The 12500-nt window shown below is 60.9% G+C and overlaps 2 non-coding genes and 1 pseudogene across 2 annotated transcripts in view; all 3 read right to left on the bottom strand.

Annotated features, from left to right (window-relative positions):
• Positions 1-4075, bottom strand: part of LOC145273154 (large subunit ribosomal RNA) — a 5720-nt gene extending 1645 nt beyond the window's left edge. Inside the window, exon 1 of the ribosomal RNA XR_013866186.1 lies at positions 1-4075. This exon is cut by the window's left edge and continues 1645 nt beyond it. This is a non-coding gene — a ribosomal RNA (large subunit ribosomal RNA).
• Positions 4076-4668: 593 nt separating this feature from the next.
• On the bottom strand, positions 4669-4826 carry LOC145273361 (5.8S ribosomal RNA). Its single transcript, XR_013866354.1, has one exon. It is a non-coding gene; the product is annotated as a 5.8S ribosomal RNA (ribosomal RNA).
• Positions 4827-5221: 395 nt separating this feature from the next.
• LOC145273492 (small subunit ribosomal RNA) lies at positions 5222-7590 on the bottom strand (annotated as a pseudogene).
• Between the last annotated feature and the right edge of the window lie 4910 nt (positions 7591-12500).

Here is a 12500-nt window from a genome sequence, read left to right as displayed (position 1 = left end):
TTAATTAGACAGTCGGATTCCCCCGGTCCGTACCAGTTCCGAGTTGACCGTTCGCTGCCGGACGAACGCCCCCACGCCGAGAGAGACGCTGAGCAACGGGCGAAGAGGGACGGACGCTGCCGCGAAGCAGCACCCGCCTTCACCCGAAGAGGGGCTGGAAGCCGTGGCGCTCCACGAAGACCCGGGCGAGGAGCCGTTTTGCTCGCCACCCGACGCGCCGGTAGCGACGAGGCGGTACCGCAGGCGGACGAGTCCCGTGGCGACGACGCAACCTTGAACCGGCCGCGACGAGGAGTTAGAAGGACGGAGAAGAGAGGGAGCATCGCGCGGACAGCGCAGGAGCGGAGGACGCCGCGTCGGAGGTGCCGACGAAGACCGCACCGGCAAAGCGACGACGACACGTCCGCAAGGCAGCCTCACCCCTTTTCGAGGAGGACGGAGACGTTGCGACGAACGGATTGGAGCCGCCCGCCGCCACCCCGACCCCGGAGCGAAGCACCCCGCAGAAAAGCCGCTTGAACCGCCGCCGCCAGAAAGACGACCCCCGCCGACGGTCCCCCGCCGTTTTTGGTCGACGCCACACTCCTGCCGCCCGACGGCGGACTCCCACCCGTATCGCTCTCCGACCCGCAACACACGCTCGCTTGACCGCGACCGCTCGACCGGAACACGCCGCCGCACAACGGACCGCCGCGGCCCCTATGCCTTCGCCGCAAAGCGCGAACGGAGCGAACGCTACAGCCCCGTACCGGTTCCTCGCTTCGCGCGGGCACGGCCCGACCGACCCGGTCCTCGGAGCCAATCCTTCTTCCGAAGGTACGGATCCATTTTGCCGACTTCCCTTACCTACATTGATGCCATCGACGAGAGGCTGTACACCTTGGAGACCTGCTGCGGATGGTGGGTACGGACCGACTCGAGAGCTGCGAAAACCGGACCCGGATTTTCCAGGGCCGCCGAAAGCGCACCGGACGCCGCCCGAGCCGCGGCGCTCTACAGGTACCTTTTCCGTATCTCCGGACGAGCCGATTCCACGGACATGGTCCTTTACGAAGAAGAGAGAACTCTTCCCGGGGCTCCCGGCGACGTCTCCGGGCTCGCTTGCGTCACCGCGGTTTCGCCCGGGAAGCGACGGGCGCCGCCGACATCGCTGCCGACAGCGTCGCCACCCCCGGGCCCTCTCCGAGTCCGGGTTCGGGAATATTAACCCGATTCCCTTTCGACGGGAGGCCGGCCGCTTTGTTTTTGTTTGGGCTTTTGATTCGATTCGATTCGATCGCTTTCACTTTCATAACGGATCCGGCGCCTTTCGGGAAGACTTTCGCCCGCGTCTTAGGACCGACTGACCCGTGCTCGACCGCCGTTGGCACGGAACCCTTCTCCACTTCGGTCTTCGAAGGTCTCGTTCGAATATTTGCTACTACCACCGAGATCTGCACCCGCGGTCGGCTCCACCCGGGCTCGCGCCCTAGGCTTCCGTGCTCGCCGCGGCGCCCTCCTACTCGTCGCGGCATCGTTTCGGCGCGAAAGTTCATCGCTCCTCGCCGCGACGGTCCGGCATCGGTCCGTCGCTCCAGCGCCATCCATTTTCGGGGCCGGTCGATTCGGCAGGTGAGTTGTTACACACTCCTTAGCGGATTCCGACTTCCGTGGCCACCGTCCTGCTGTCTATATCGACCGACACCCTTTCGGGGATCTCATGGGCGTCGCGTTAGGCACCTTAGCCGGACGTTTGGTTCATCCCACAGCGCCAGTTCTGCTTACCAAAAGTGGCCCACTTGGCACTCGCATTCGAGGTGACCAACCGCCCAGCGAAGCGTGCTGGGGCGGCGGCCGGATGGGTCGGCTCCGTCGTTCGGGAGAGTCGGCCCGTTCCACCCGTTCCGAGTTCGAGAGTAGGTCGAGGCCGTGAACGGCCCCGGGGCCTCCAATCGTTCGCTTTACCGGATGGAATTGCGACGATCGAGCGCCAGCTATCCTGAGGGAAACTTCGGAGGGAACCAGCTACTAGACGGCTCGATTGGTCTTTCGCCCCTACACCCGGTTCCGACGATCGATTTGCACGTCAGAGGCGCTTCGGACTTCCACCAGAGTTTCCTCTGGCTTCATCCCGACCGGGCGTGGATCGCCATCTTTCGGGTCCCTGGTCGCTCGCTACGCCAGAGTCGGCCGAGTCGTACTCGGAAAAAGGGGAAACCGACCCGGGGGTGATGCGCCCGCGCGCAGCGCCTAAACTCGACGACAAAATAGGACTAGTTCAAGCCGCGGGATCTCACCGATGGGCGGAAGGAGGATATGGAAGCTGGCGCCCGGCAATTCCCCTTTTTGGATGATGCGCCGGTCCCCTCTCGGGGAGGAGGGAAAAACAACCGCACGTCAGCCACGAGCCTTCCCTCTCCTATCTCTCTCGGGAAGAGAGAAAAAAGGAAAAGTTGCGGGCACCGCAGCAGCGACGGCGGAAGGCCGAAAACGCCGCGCCGGCGGGATCGGGCACGGCTCGGAGGCGGGTGAGGCGAGGAGAAGACGACGGCACGAGACCGACGACACCCCCCGACGACCCCCGGACGACTTTGCCACGACACCTCTCCCGATCGACGCCCTCCTACACGCTCTCTCGCTTTCGCTTCGCCTTCGGGGTTAGTCAGAGGTGGCCCCTACGACTCGCGAACGGCCAGGACTCCTCGGTCCGTGTTTCAAGACGGGTCGGGTGGGTTGCCGATGCACGTCGCTGACCCGGGGTGGCGGGCGGCTCGAGTAAAAAAGCGTCGCCGAGCGACCTCTCCGGAAACGGAAACGGGCGCGGGCGGGGTTGCCCCCGACAAGAACCCGAAACGTCGGCGAGGTGCGTGACGGCGAGGCCGCGCCAGTCCTATCCCGCCTCTCATCGCGCACGCGCCCGAGACGGTGGGGCGCCTAAGGAGCGACACACAGAGTGCGTCGCCCGCACGCGACTTCCGGCGGGATCAAAACGGACCGGCTCGCCACGTGTAACGGATCGTGTCAGATTTCCTCCGTTCCCGGCAGAAAGGGGCAGTTACGTTCGCGGGCCCGACGGCCGGTGGCCCCCGACTTCACAAGGTGGGAAGACGGGGGTTTTCAGGGTGATGAAACGCCTGCCGCCTACGGAAAAAAACCCGCGTGTTCGACCTGCACGCCGGGAACGGGTCGCGACGACGGACCGGAGGGGAAGTGCGTCCGGTGCCGGCCGCGCGGAGGTCGCGCCGAAGCGCCCGCGCCATGATTACGCCGAGCGATGATGAAGGGGACGGGTGCAGCGGAGTCGCGCGCGGAGGGAGCAGGAGGAAAGAAGAAGCGGCGGCGACGGATGCGGCGGGTTAGGGCCCGGCGGCAGCAGCGATCGAGAGGACGAGTCCCCTCCGTCGCAGCCAACCGACGCAGCCACCTACCGACGCCGCGGTCGTCACCACGTTTCCCTTCCCGCTATCCACGCGGCCCGTCTCCTTCGTCGGCGACGCGGGCACAAAAGCTGGAACCGCGGGGAACGAGTCCCCCGCGGACACGACGAACGACGACCTGTGCCGCGACGGCCTCTCTTTCAAGAACACACATCGAGTTTGGGCTCGAGCCTAGGCAGCACCGGACTGAGTCCCCCCGCGATCGCGGTGAGCGGTCCCACCCGTTTACCCCTGGGCGGTTTCACGTTCTCTTGAACTCTCTCTCCAAAGTTCTTTTCAACTTTCCCTCACGGTACTTGTCGACTATCGGACTCGTCCCGGTATTTAGCCTTGGATGGAGCTTACCACCCGATTTGGGCTGCGTTCCCAAGCAACCCGACTCTCGGATCGAAGGCCGTCGCTCGCCGTCCGCACCGAATGGGCCTGGCACCCGCCGCGGGCGGCCCCGATCGAGGGAACTCCGAACTATGCGAGACGAAAACGAACGGCTGCCTTCGACCCATGCGCCACACGTCCCGAAGCCTTTTACTTGCGACGGGATTCGGCGTTGGGCTTCTCCCGGTTCACTCGCCGTTACTAAGGGAATCCCGGTTGGTTTCTTTTCCTCCGCTTAGCGATATGCTTAAGTTCAGCGGGTCGTCTCGTCCGAGCCGAGGGCGGCGGTTTTTAGTAGAGTGTGGTGTTTGGAGGAGAGGAATCTCGATCGGTACCCTCCGTGTGACGACGGCTGGCCGATATAGCGCCCGTCCGACCGAAAATGAAGAAGCCAACAATTAAAAAAAAGCCTGGGTCCTCCCCATCCGACGTTGCCTACGACGCGGCCACCTTTTTACGGTGCGACGGCCGTGCTCGTCGCGCTGCTCGAGGCGTCGCTGAGAGACACCTTCATGAGGCAGAGAGCGAGACGAGCAGGCGGCGCTTACGTCGGCAGTCGGTTAGGTCGGTGCTTTTTTTTTGTTTTGTTCTCCCTTCGGCTGCTTTCGGACAGACTCCTCCTGCTCCTCCTCCACAGTGTTTCTTCACGCGGTCGAAAAGGGAAAAGACTCCGCGGTCTGCCAGCGGGAGACGAAGGAGGAGGCCGGAGAGGGTTTTAAAAAAAAAAAAGACATTGAAAGGAGTCAATTCTTTTTTTATTTTTCTTCCCCCTCGTCACTCGCTCCTGCGACGTCCCGGTTACCACCGTGCCGAGGACCGGGCGGGCACGGGGACGGCAAGATGTCGTTTCGTTAACGGAGAAAGACATGTAACGTTCCGCCTCTCGACCGGACGTGGCCCCGAGACAAGGGATCTCGGGGCCGCAATGTGCGTTCGAGGTGTCGATGTTCACTGAGTCCTGCAATTCGCATCAGTTCTCGCGGCTGGCCGCGCTCTTCATCGACGGACGAGCCGAGTGATCCCCCGTCCAGGGTTCAGCACTTGGGTTTTTTTATATTAGTTTTTGTTTATATAGATTTAGTAGTGTGCGAGGAGGTCTGTGCGAGGAGGCGTGACGGCATTGCAATGTCGCGAGTAGTTTGTTTTTAGCTAGCGGCGGTGGCACAGCGGCTGCAAAAAAACAAAAAACGATAAAGCGGCGACAAGGCAAAGAAGAAGCGGCCATCACTTGCGGTGGGCGAAAAAACAAACAGGTGGTAAGACGCGGAAGCAAGCAAGAAGAGCTGGGGCTTTAAAAACCTCCGCGTCACCACAAATCTATCTCTCGCTCCGCCTTTTATAGGTTTGTTTGCGCGCATTCGAGGCGTTGACGCCGACAGACAGAGGAGGTAGGCCGGAAAACAACAAACCAGTCTCGAACGGGAAAACGGTAATGATCCTTCCGCAGGTTCACCTACGGAAACCTTGTTACGACTTTTACTTCCTCTAAACGATCGGGTTCGGTCGTCTTCTCCAGGCATCGAACGCCGAGGCGTAGATGCACGAGTGTCGTGACGGACACGTCGCGCACTGCCCGGCGGCGTCGTCGGCCAGATCCGAGGACCTCACCGGACCGTTCGATCGGTAGTAGCGACGGGCGGTGTGTACAAAGGGCAGGGACGTGATCGACGCGGGCTGTTGACCCGCGCCTACCGGGAATTCCTCGTTCACGGGGTTGGTTACAGGCCCCGATCCCTATCACGGGAGGTGGTTCAGAGGTTTCCCAACCCTCTCGGGCCGGGGCGAAGTCCCCGCTGATACCTCCAGTGTAGCGCGCGTGCGGCCCCGGACATCTAAGGGCATCACAGACCTGTTATCGCTCCGCCTCGTGTGGCTTTCTGCCACCCGTCCCTCTAAGAAGTGCGTGAGAAAACCGACCCGGACCCGAGCGCCACGGAGGACGCCGAGCCCGCCGTAAAAATCACTGACATCGGCGCACTAGTTAGCAGGCCGGAGTCTCGTTCGTTATCGGAATCAACCAGACGGATCGCTCCACCAACTAAGAACGGCCATGCACCACCACCCACCGAATCGAGAAAGAGCTATCGATCTGTCAATCCTACCGGTGTCCGGACCGGGTGAGTTTTCCCGTGTTGAGTCAAATTAAGCCGCAGGCTCCACTCCTGGTGGTGCCCTTCCGTCAATTCCTTTAAGTTTCAGCTTTGCAACCATACTCCCCCCGGAACCGAACTCTGGTTTCCCGCAGGCTACCCGCCGGGTCATGGAAGCGAACGCCGGCGGATCGCCGGTCGGCATCGTTTACGGTCGGAACTACGACGGTATCTGATCGTCTTCGAACCTCCGACTTTCGCTCTTGATCGAGGAAAACGTGCTTGCCACACGCCATCGCTGCAGTTCGTCTTGCGACGATCCAAGAATTTCACCTCTAACGTCGCAATACGAGTGGCCCCGACCGCTCCCTTCGATCATTGCCTCGCCGTAGACGGAGACCGACAGACGTAGACGAGGCCCTCTTCCATCATTCCATGCTTATCGTATGCAAGCTTGAACAGCCCGCTCTGAGCACTCTAATTTTTTCAAAGTGAACGTACCGGCCGCCGCGGACACTCGGTTAAGAGCACCCTTGGAGGAGAAACCGCCGACCGCAACACGCGCGCAGACAAGACACGAAGCAGGGACTCGGAGCGGACCGGGGGGTTCAAAAAAAAGAGGAACGCGCGGAAAGGGAGAGGGAGAGAAGCGCGGGGGTCAGAGTGCGGGGATGCGAATGAACGCACCCAAACACACACACGTAGCACCCCCCCGTTAGACTACTCCCGGAACCGAACCGACGACCACTTGTTTTTTTTTCCCGGATCCCGATCACGACCTCCTCGTCCACCTCGCCGGCAGGACCGCGTGGCGGGTATGCTAGCGGTTGACACCGGCGGAAAGGGCCGGGAATGCGAACGGACGACCAAAGTCAACGACGGACGATGGCGCCGCCGCCCCGGGGCCGCTTGCGCGACCACGAACCCGAGTTCGGACTACGAGCTTTTTAACCGCAACAACTTTAATATACGCTACCGGAGCTGGAATTACCGCGGCTGCTGGCACCAGACTTGCCCTCCGGTTGGTCCTCGTTAACGGATTTGAAGTGTACTCATTCCGATCGCGGGGCCTCGACAGAGTCCCGCGTCGTTATTTTTCGTCACTACCTCCCCGTGCCGGGAGTGGGTAATTTGCGCGCCTGCTGCCTTCCTTGGATGTGGTAGCCGTTTCGCATGCTCCCTCTCCGGAATCGAACCCCGATTCCCCGTTACCCGTAGTAACCACGGTAGGCACTTAACCGACCGTCGACAGTTGATAGGGCGGACCCTCGAGAGACCCGTCGCCGGGCGTGAAAGCTCGTGCGATCGACCAGTGAGTTATCCAGAGTCACCAAAGCGGAGCGCGCCGCCCTATGAGCCCCGCCACCGAACGGACCCGCGAGCGGGAACGCCGACGACGGGAGGACGGAATGACGCGCATCGGTCTCAGTCTAATATGTAGCGCCGCGACCCGGAACGGCCGACGCGGGTGCCAGCGCGCGAGGCGTGGCGACGACGGCGCGCCGACCGATCGCGGCCTGTGTCACATGTATTAGCTCTAGAATTGCCACAGTTATCCATCGCCTCCGAGGAGGAATACGGTCCCGAGGATTAGGTCCGGTTCCTGAGCCATTCGCGGTTTCGCCCGTTCTAATGCGTGGCGTGAACTTACACTTGCATGGCTTAAGCTTTGAGACAAGCATATGACTACTGGCAGGATCAACCAGGTATCGTTGGAATTTGGGACTTTGTTTCGACAGAACGACAGACCGACCGACCGACCGACCGACATAAGACAGACAACTACAACGACGGGCACGTGTTTATTTATTTTTCGAGGGGGTTCGCCGTCAGTAGAAGCGCGCTGCCCGCGCTGATGGCCTCTTTTTTGTTTCTCCCCTGACTTGGACCGAGACCGAGACTCAAAGAACGAAAGCGACCAACGTCGACAACAACAACGACAACGGCACCCTTGACAGCGATACATACGACAAACGACAAGCAGCACGACGGCAGTGCACACGGACATCGAGGGTCAAGGTGCAGACTGAACTCGCCGAGGTCGTCGTCATCGTGGTCGCCATCGATTCCGTCTCGTCGTCGTCGTCGTCAACGTCCACGTCACAGCCGGCCGAGAAGAGAGAACAGACGACAGCGTCGACAACAACAACATCGACAACGGCACCCTTGACAGCGATACATACGACAAACGACAAACAGCACGACGGCAGTGCACACGGACATCGGAGGTCAAGGTGCAGACTGGAATCGTCGAGGTCGTCGTCATCGTGGTCGCCATCGATGCCGTCTCGTCGTCGTCGTCGTCGTCTTCGTCGTCGTCGTCGTCGTCATCAACGTACCAACCGACCGAGACGAGAGAGCAAGCAACAACGTCGACAACAACAACGACAACGGCACCCTTGACAGCGATACATACGACAAACGACAAACAGCACGACGGCAGTGCACACGGACATCGGAGGTCAAGGTGCAGACTGAACTCGTCGAGGTCGTCGTCATCGTGGTCGCCATCGATGCCGTCTCGTCGTCGTCGTCGTCTCCGTCGTCGTCGTCGTCGTCGCCAACGTCAACGTCAACATCACAGCCGTCATCGGGGAGGAGCTGGACCAGGGCAGCGGCGGCGTAAATTTTCCCGTCACCTTCGTCGTCGCCTTCGTCGACCGACCGACCGACCGGCGTCGTGTTCGTGCTCGGAAAACCGAGGAGAGACAACGTGCACATGGCGCGTTCTCGCAAGCGGCTCCTCGGTCCGATTTTTTTGGGCGGCTTTTTCGAGCTTTTTTTTTTTTCTCACCCTTTCGTCCGTGCGACGGCGAACGTTAGGGGAAAAAAAAAAAAAAAAAAAACGACAACAACGCGGCGGACCGGGCGAACAACATCGTCGACACACACGACATTGACGACCGGTCCCCCTTTTCACAATCGCATCGAGATAAAAACGAACGAGTCCGATTCGAGCACCGAGTCGCGAGCGGGAGGACTGTCGGTGCAAGTATCGATCACTGACGTGAGCGCTTCGCCGGACAGAGGATGGCTCATCCGGCAGCCGTGCAAATCGACGGTATGGGAAGAACGAACAAGAAGAGCAACGACTTGATCGGCGGCTTGGGAACTGCGGACGGTGAAAACGGGTTAATCGACTGCGACCACGACTGCTCGATCGATCTTCTTTGGCGCTAACAAAGGTGGAGGTGGCGCAAGAAGGGACTAGCGCTATCACCGTCCACGTATCAGAAGATGCGGCGGCAGACGTCGACGCTTATGCGTTGTCGGACGAGAAGTCGCTGCAGCACGTGTACCGCGAGCGGGACGTCCAAGGTTTTGCCAGACGGAAAGAAATCGGGTGTCAGCGAACGTTCACACGGCTGTGAGATCGGACGCTGACAGGAGTAGGAGGCGGCAGGCAGGCGGCGGTTACGGCGGCGGCGCCTGCTGCTGCTCATCCTCCTGTTTGCTGCGGCGACTTCCAGGACGGGAGAGCATCGAACAACGTACGTATGGTTACAAGGGGATCAGGATCTACATAGTGCATCCCCCGCGGCTATTTTTGTTTGTTTGTTCGCTCGTTCGTTAATTCGTTCGTTCGTTCGTTCGTTACAATGTACGTTTTTCCGTTCGACGGCGGCAGAGAGCGGCGGCGTTTCTCCCTAATCCGGAGGATTTATCGGTCGCACAGCGATGGGTCGTTCGGCCGATCATCGAAAGATTCGCAGGTAGTGGTTGAATGGCAGAACGGCAGCAACAACAGCGGCGGCTGAGAGCGGCGAACGCTGAGGCGGAAGCAGAAGCTGCAGCAAACGTATCGGCTAAACATGGTGGACATAGATATGGCTGACGACGCGGGTACCACGACGACTATGGAACCAGGAAAAGGAGCCGTTAGTTGTTCCAACATATCGTTCGACACGTCGAGCAGCCCTAGGTCCACGGAGAAGCACACACACGTACCACGTATTATAACCTAACGACGATGAGCGGGCGCACGGTTGGCAGGAACGAAGGCGGCGGATCAAAACAAGTTGGAGCGCGGCGACAGCGATAACGGTGACAGCCCTAGGCGGCGGAGATGCCACTTTCTGACGCCTTTGCGACAAGCCCGTAGAGACGTTCCGGACCACCACGAGGCAAAGAGTCGCTGCTCCGACGAACCGACACACCAAAGTGTGCTTCCTACCGAACATGTTTTATAAAACTTTCAAACTGGAAAACCCCAGAAATGGTGTTGGTATTCGTCCAGACCCACCTCCGACACCTGAAAATGGTGGTCAAAAAAAACGTCGATTATACGAAGCGACATTTCTGGTCGGCGATTTTCCAGTTTTACGCCTACTGCCACATGGGGATGTCGGTAGGCGTCGCAAAGTGCCTTCTCGACGCCTAGGCACACCAGGACTTTGTCATTTTTTTCCCCCTCGACATTCCTGGTCCGGTCTATTCCGATTTTACACCTACCGCCATGTGGGGGTGGCAGTAGGCGTCGAAAAGTGCCTTCTCGACCGCTAGCGACACCACTACTTTATCGAGCTCTGGAGGCCCGCACACCGACCCGGGGGCCGCGGAGTCGACCCCGGGGGCCTCCTGGCGTCGCCGCCGCTCACTTGGACGCCTTCCGCAACCTGTGGTCCCGCTCGGGGCCGCCGGGAGCCTCGCCGACCTGACCGGTGTCGGTAGGCGTCTGGAAGCGCCCGGCCGACCTGGACGAGGTCCCCCTGGCCCCCGGGGGACACCCCTTAGTTGGATGGGGGTGCTGTCCCGGGCACACATGCAACCCGCGGCCGCCTACCGACAGCCCCCTTCGCTCGATCGCTACTCCTTTCCAACATATGTCGGAGAAGCCGGGCGGTTGTGAAACCCCAGAAATGGTGTTGGTATTCGTCCAGACCCACCTCCGACACCTGAAAATGGTGGTCAAAAAAAACGTCGATTATACGAAGCGACATTTCTGGTCGGCGATTTTCCAGTTTTGCGCCTACCGCCATGTGGGGGTGGCAGTAGGCGTCGAAAAGTGCCTTCTCGACCGCTAGCGACACCACTACTTTATCGAGCTCTGGAGGCCCGCACACCGACCCGGGGGCCGCGGAGTCGACCCCGGGGGCCTCCTGGCGTCGCCGCCGCTCACTTGGACGCCTTCCGCAACCTGTGGTCCCGCTCGGGGCCGCCGGGAGCCTCGCCGACCTGACCGGTGTCGGTAGGCGTCTGGAAGCGCCCGGCCGACCTGGACGAGGTCCCCCTGGCCCCCGGGGGACACCCCTTAGTTGGATGGGGGTGCTGTCCCGGGCACACATGCAACCCGCGGCCGCCTACCGACAGCCCCCTTCGCTCGATCGCTACTCCTTTCCAACATATGTCGGAGAAGCCGGGCGGTTGTGAAACCCCAGAAATGGTGTTGGTATTCGTCCAGACCCACCTCCGACACCTGAAAATGGTGGTCAAAAAAAACGTCGATTATACGAAGCGACATTTCTGGTCGGCGATTTTCCAGTTTTGCGCCTACCGCCATGTGGGGGTGGCAGTAGGCGTCGAAAAGTGCCTTCTCGACCGCTAGCGACACCACTACTTTATCGAGCTCTGGAGGCCCGCACACCGACCCGGGGGCCGCGGAGTCGACCCCGGGGGCCTCCTGGCGTCGCCGCCGCTCACTTGGACGCCTTCCGCAACCTGTGGTCCCGCTCGGGGCCGCCGGGAGCCTCGCCGACCTGACCGGTGTCGGTAGGCGTCTGGAAGCGCCCGGCCGACCTGGACGAGGTCCCCCTGGCCCCCGGGGGACACCCCTTAGTTGGATGGGGGTGCTGTCCCGGGCACACATGCAACCCGCGGCCGCCTACCGACAGCCCCCTTCGCTCGATCGCTACTCCTTTCCAACATATGTCGGAGAAGCCGGGCGGTTGTGAAACCCCAGAAATGGTGTTGGTATTCGTCCAGACCCACCTCCGACACCTGAAAATGGTGGTCAAAAAAAACGTCGATTATACGAAGCGACATTTCTGGTCGGCGATTTTCCAGTTTTGCGCCTACCGCCATGTGGGGGTGGCAGTAGGCGTCGAAAAGTGCCTTCTCGACCGCTAGCGACACCACTACTTTATCGAGCTCTGGAGGCCCGCACACCGACCCGGGGGCCGCGGAGTCGACCCCGGGGGCCTCCTGGCGTCGCCGCCGCTCACTTGGACGCCTTCCGCAACCTGTGGTCCCGCTCGGGGCCGCCGGGAGCCTCGCCGACCTGACCGGTGTCGGTAGGCGTCTGGAAGCGCCCGGCCGACCTGGACGAGGTCCCCCTGGCCCCCGGGGGACACCCCTTAGTTGGATGGGGGTGCTGTCCCGGGCACACATGCAACCCGCGGCCGCCTACCGACAGCCCCCTTCGCTCGATCGCTACTCCTTTCCAACATATGTCGGAGAAGCCGGGCGGTTGTGAAACCCCAGAAATGGTGTTGGTATTCGTCCAGACCCACCTCCGACACCTGAAAATGGTGGTCAAAAAAAACGTCGATTATACGAAGCGACATTTCTGGTCGGCGATTTTCCAGTTTTGCGCCTACCGCCATGTGGGGGTGGCAGTAGGCGTCGAAAAGTGCCTTCTCGACCGCTAGCGACACCACTACTTTATCGAGCTCTGGAGGCC

The sequence above is a fragment of the Euprymna scolopes genome, unplaced genomic scaffold (assembly GCF_053919585.1).
Source record: "Euprymna scolopes isolate OS-2025 unplaced genomic scaffold, ASM5391958v1 sca1, whole genome shotgun sequence".
Lineage (NCBI taxonomy): Eukaryota > Metazoa > Mollusca > Cephalopoda > Sepiida > Sepiolidae > Euprymna > Euprymna scolopes.
This window is presented reverse-complemented; position numbering and strand designations above follow the sequence as displayed.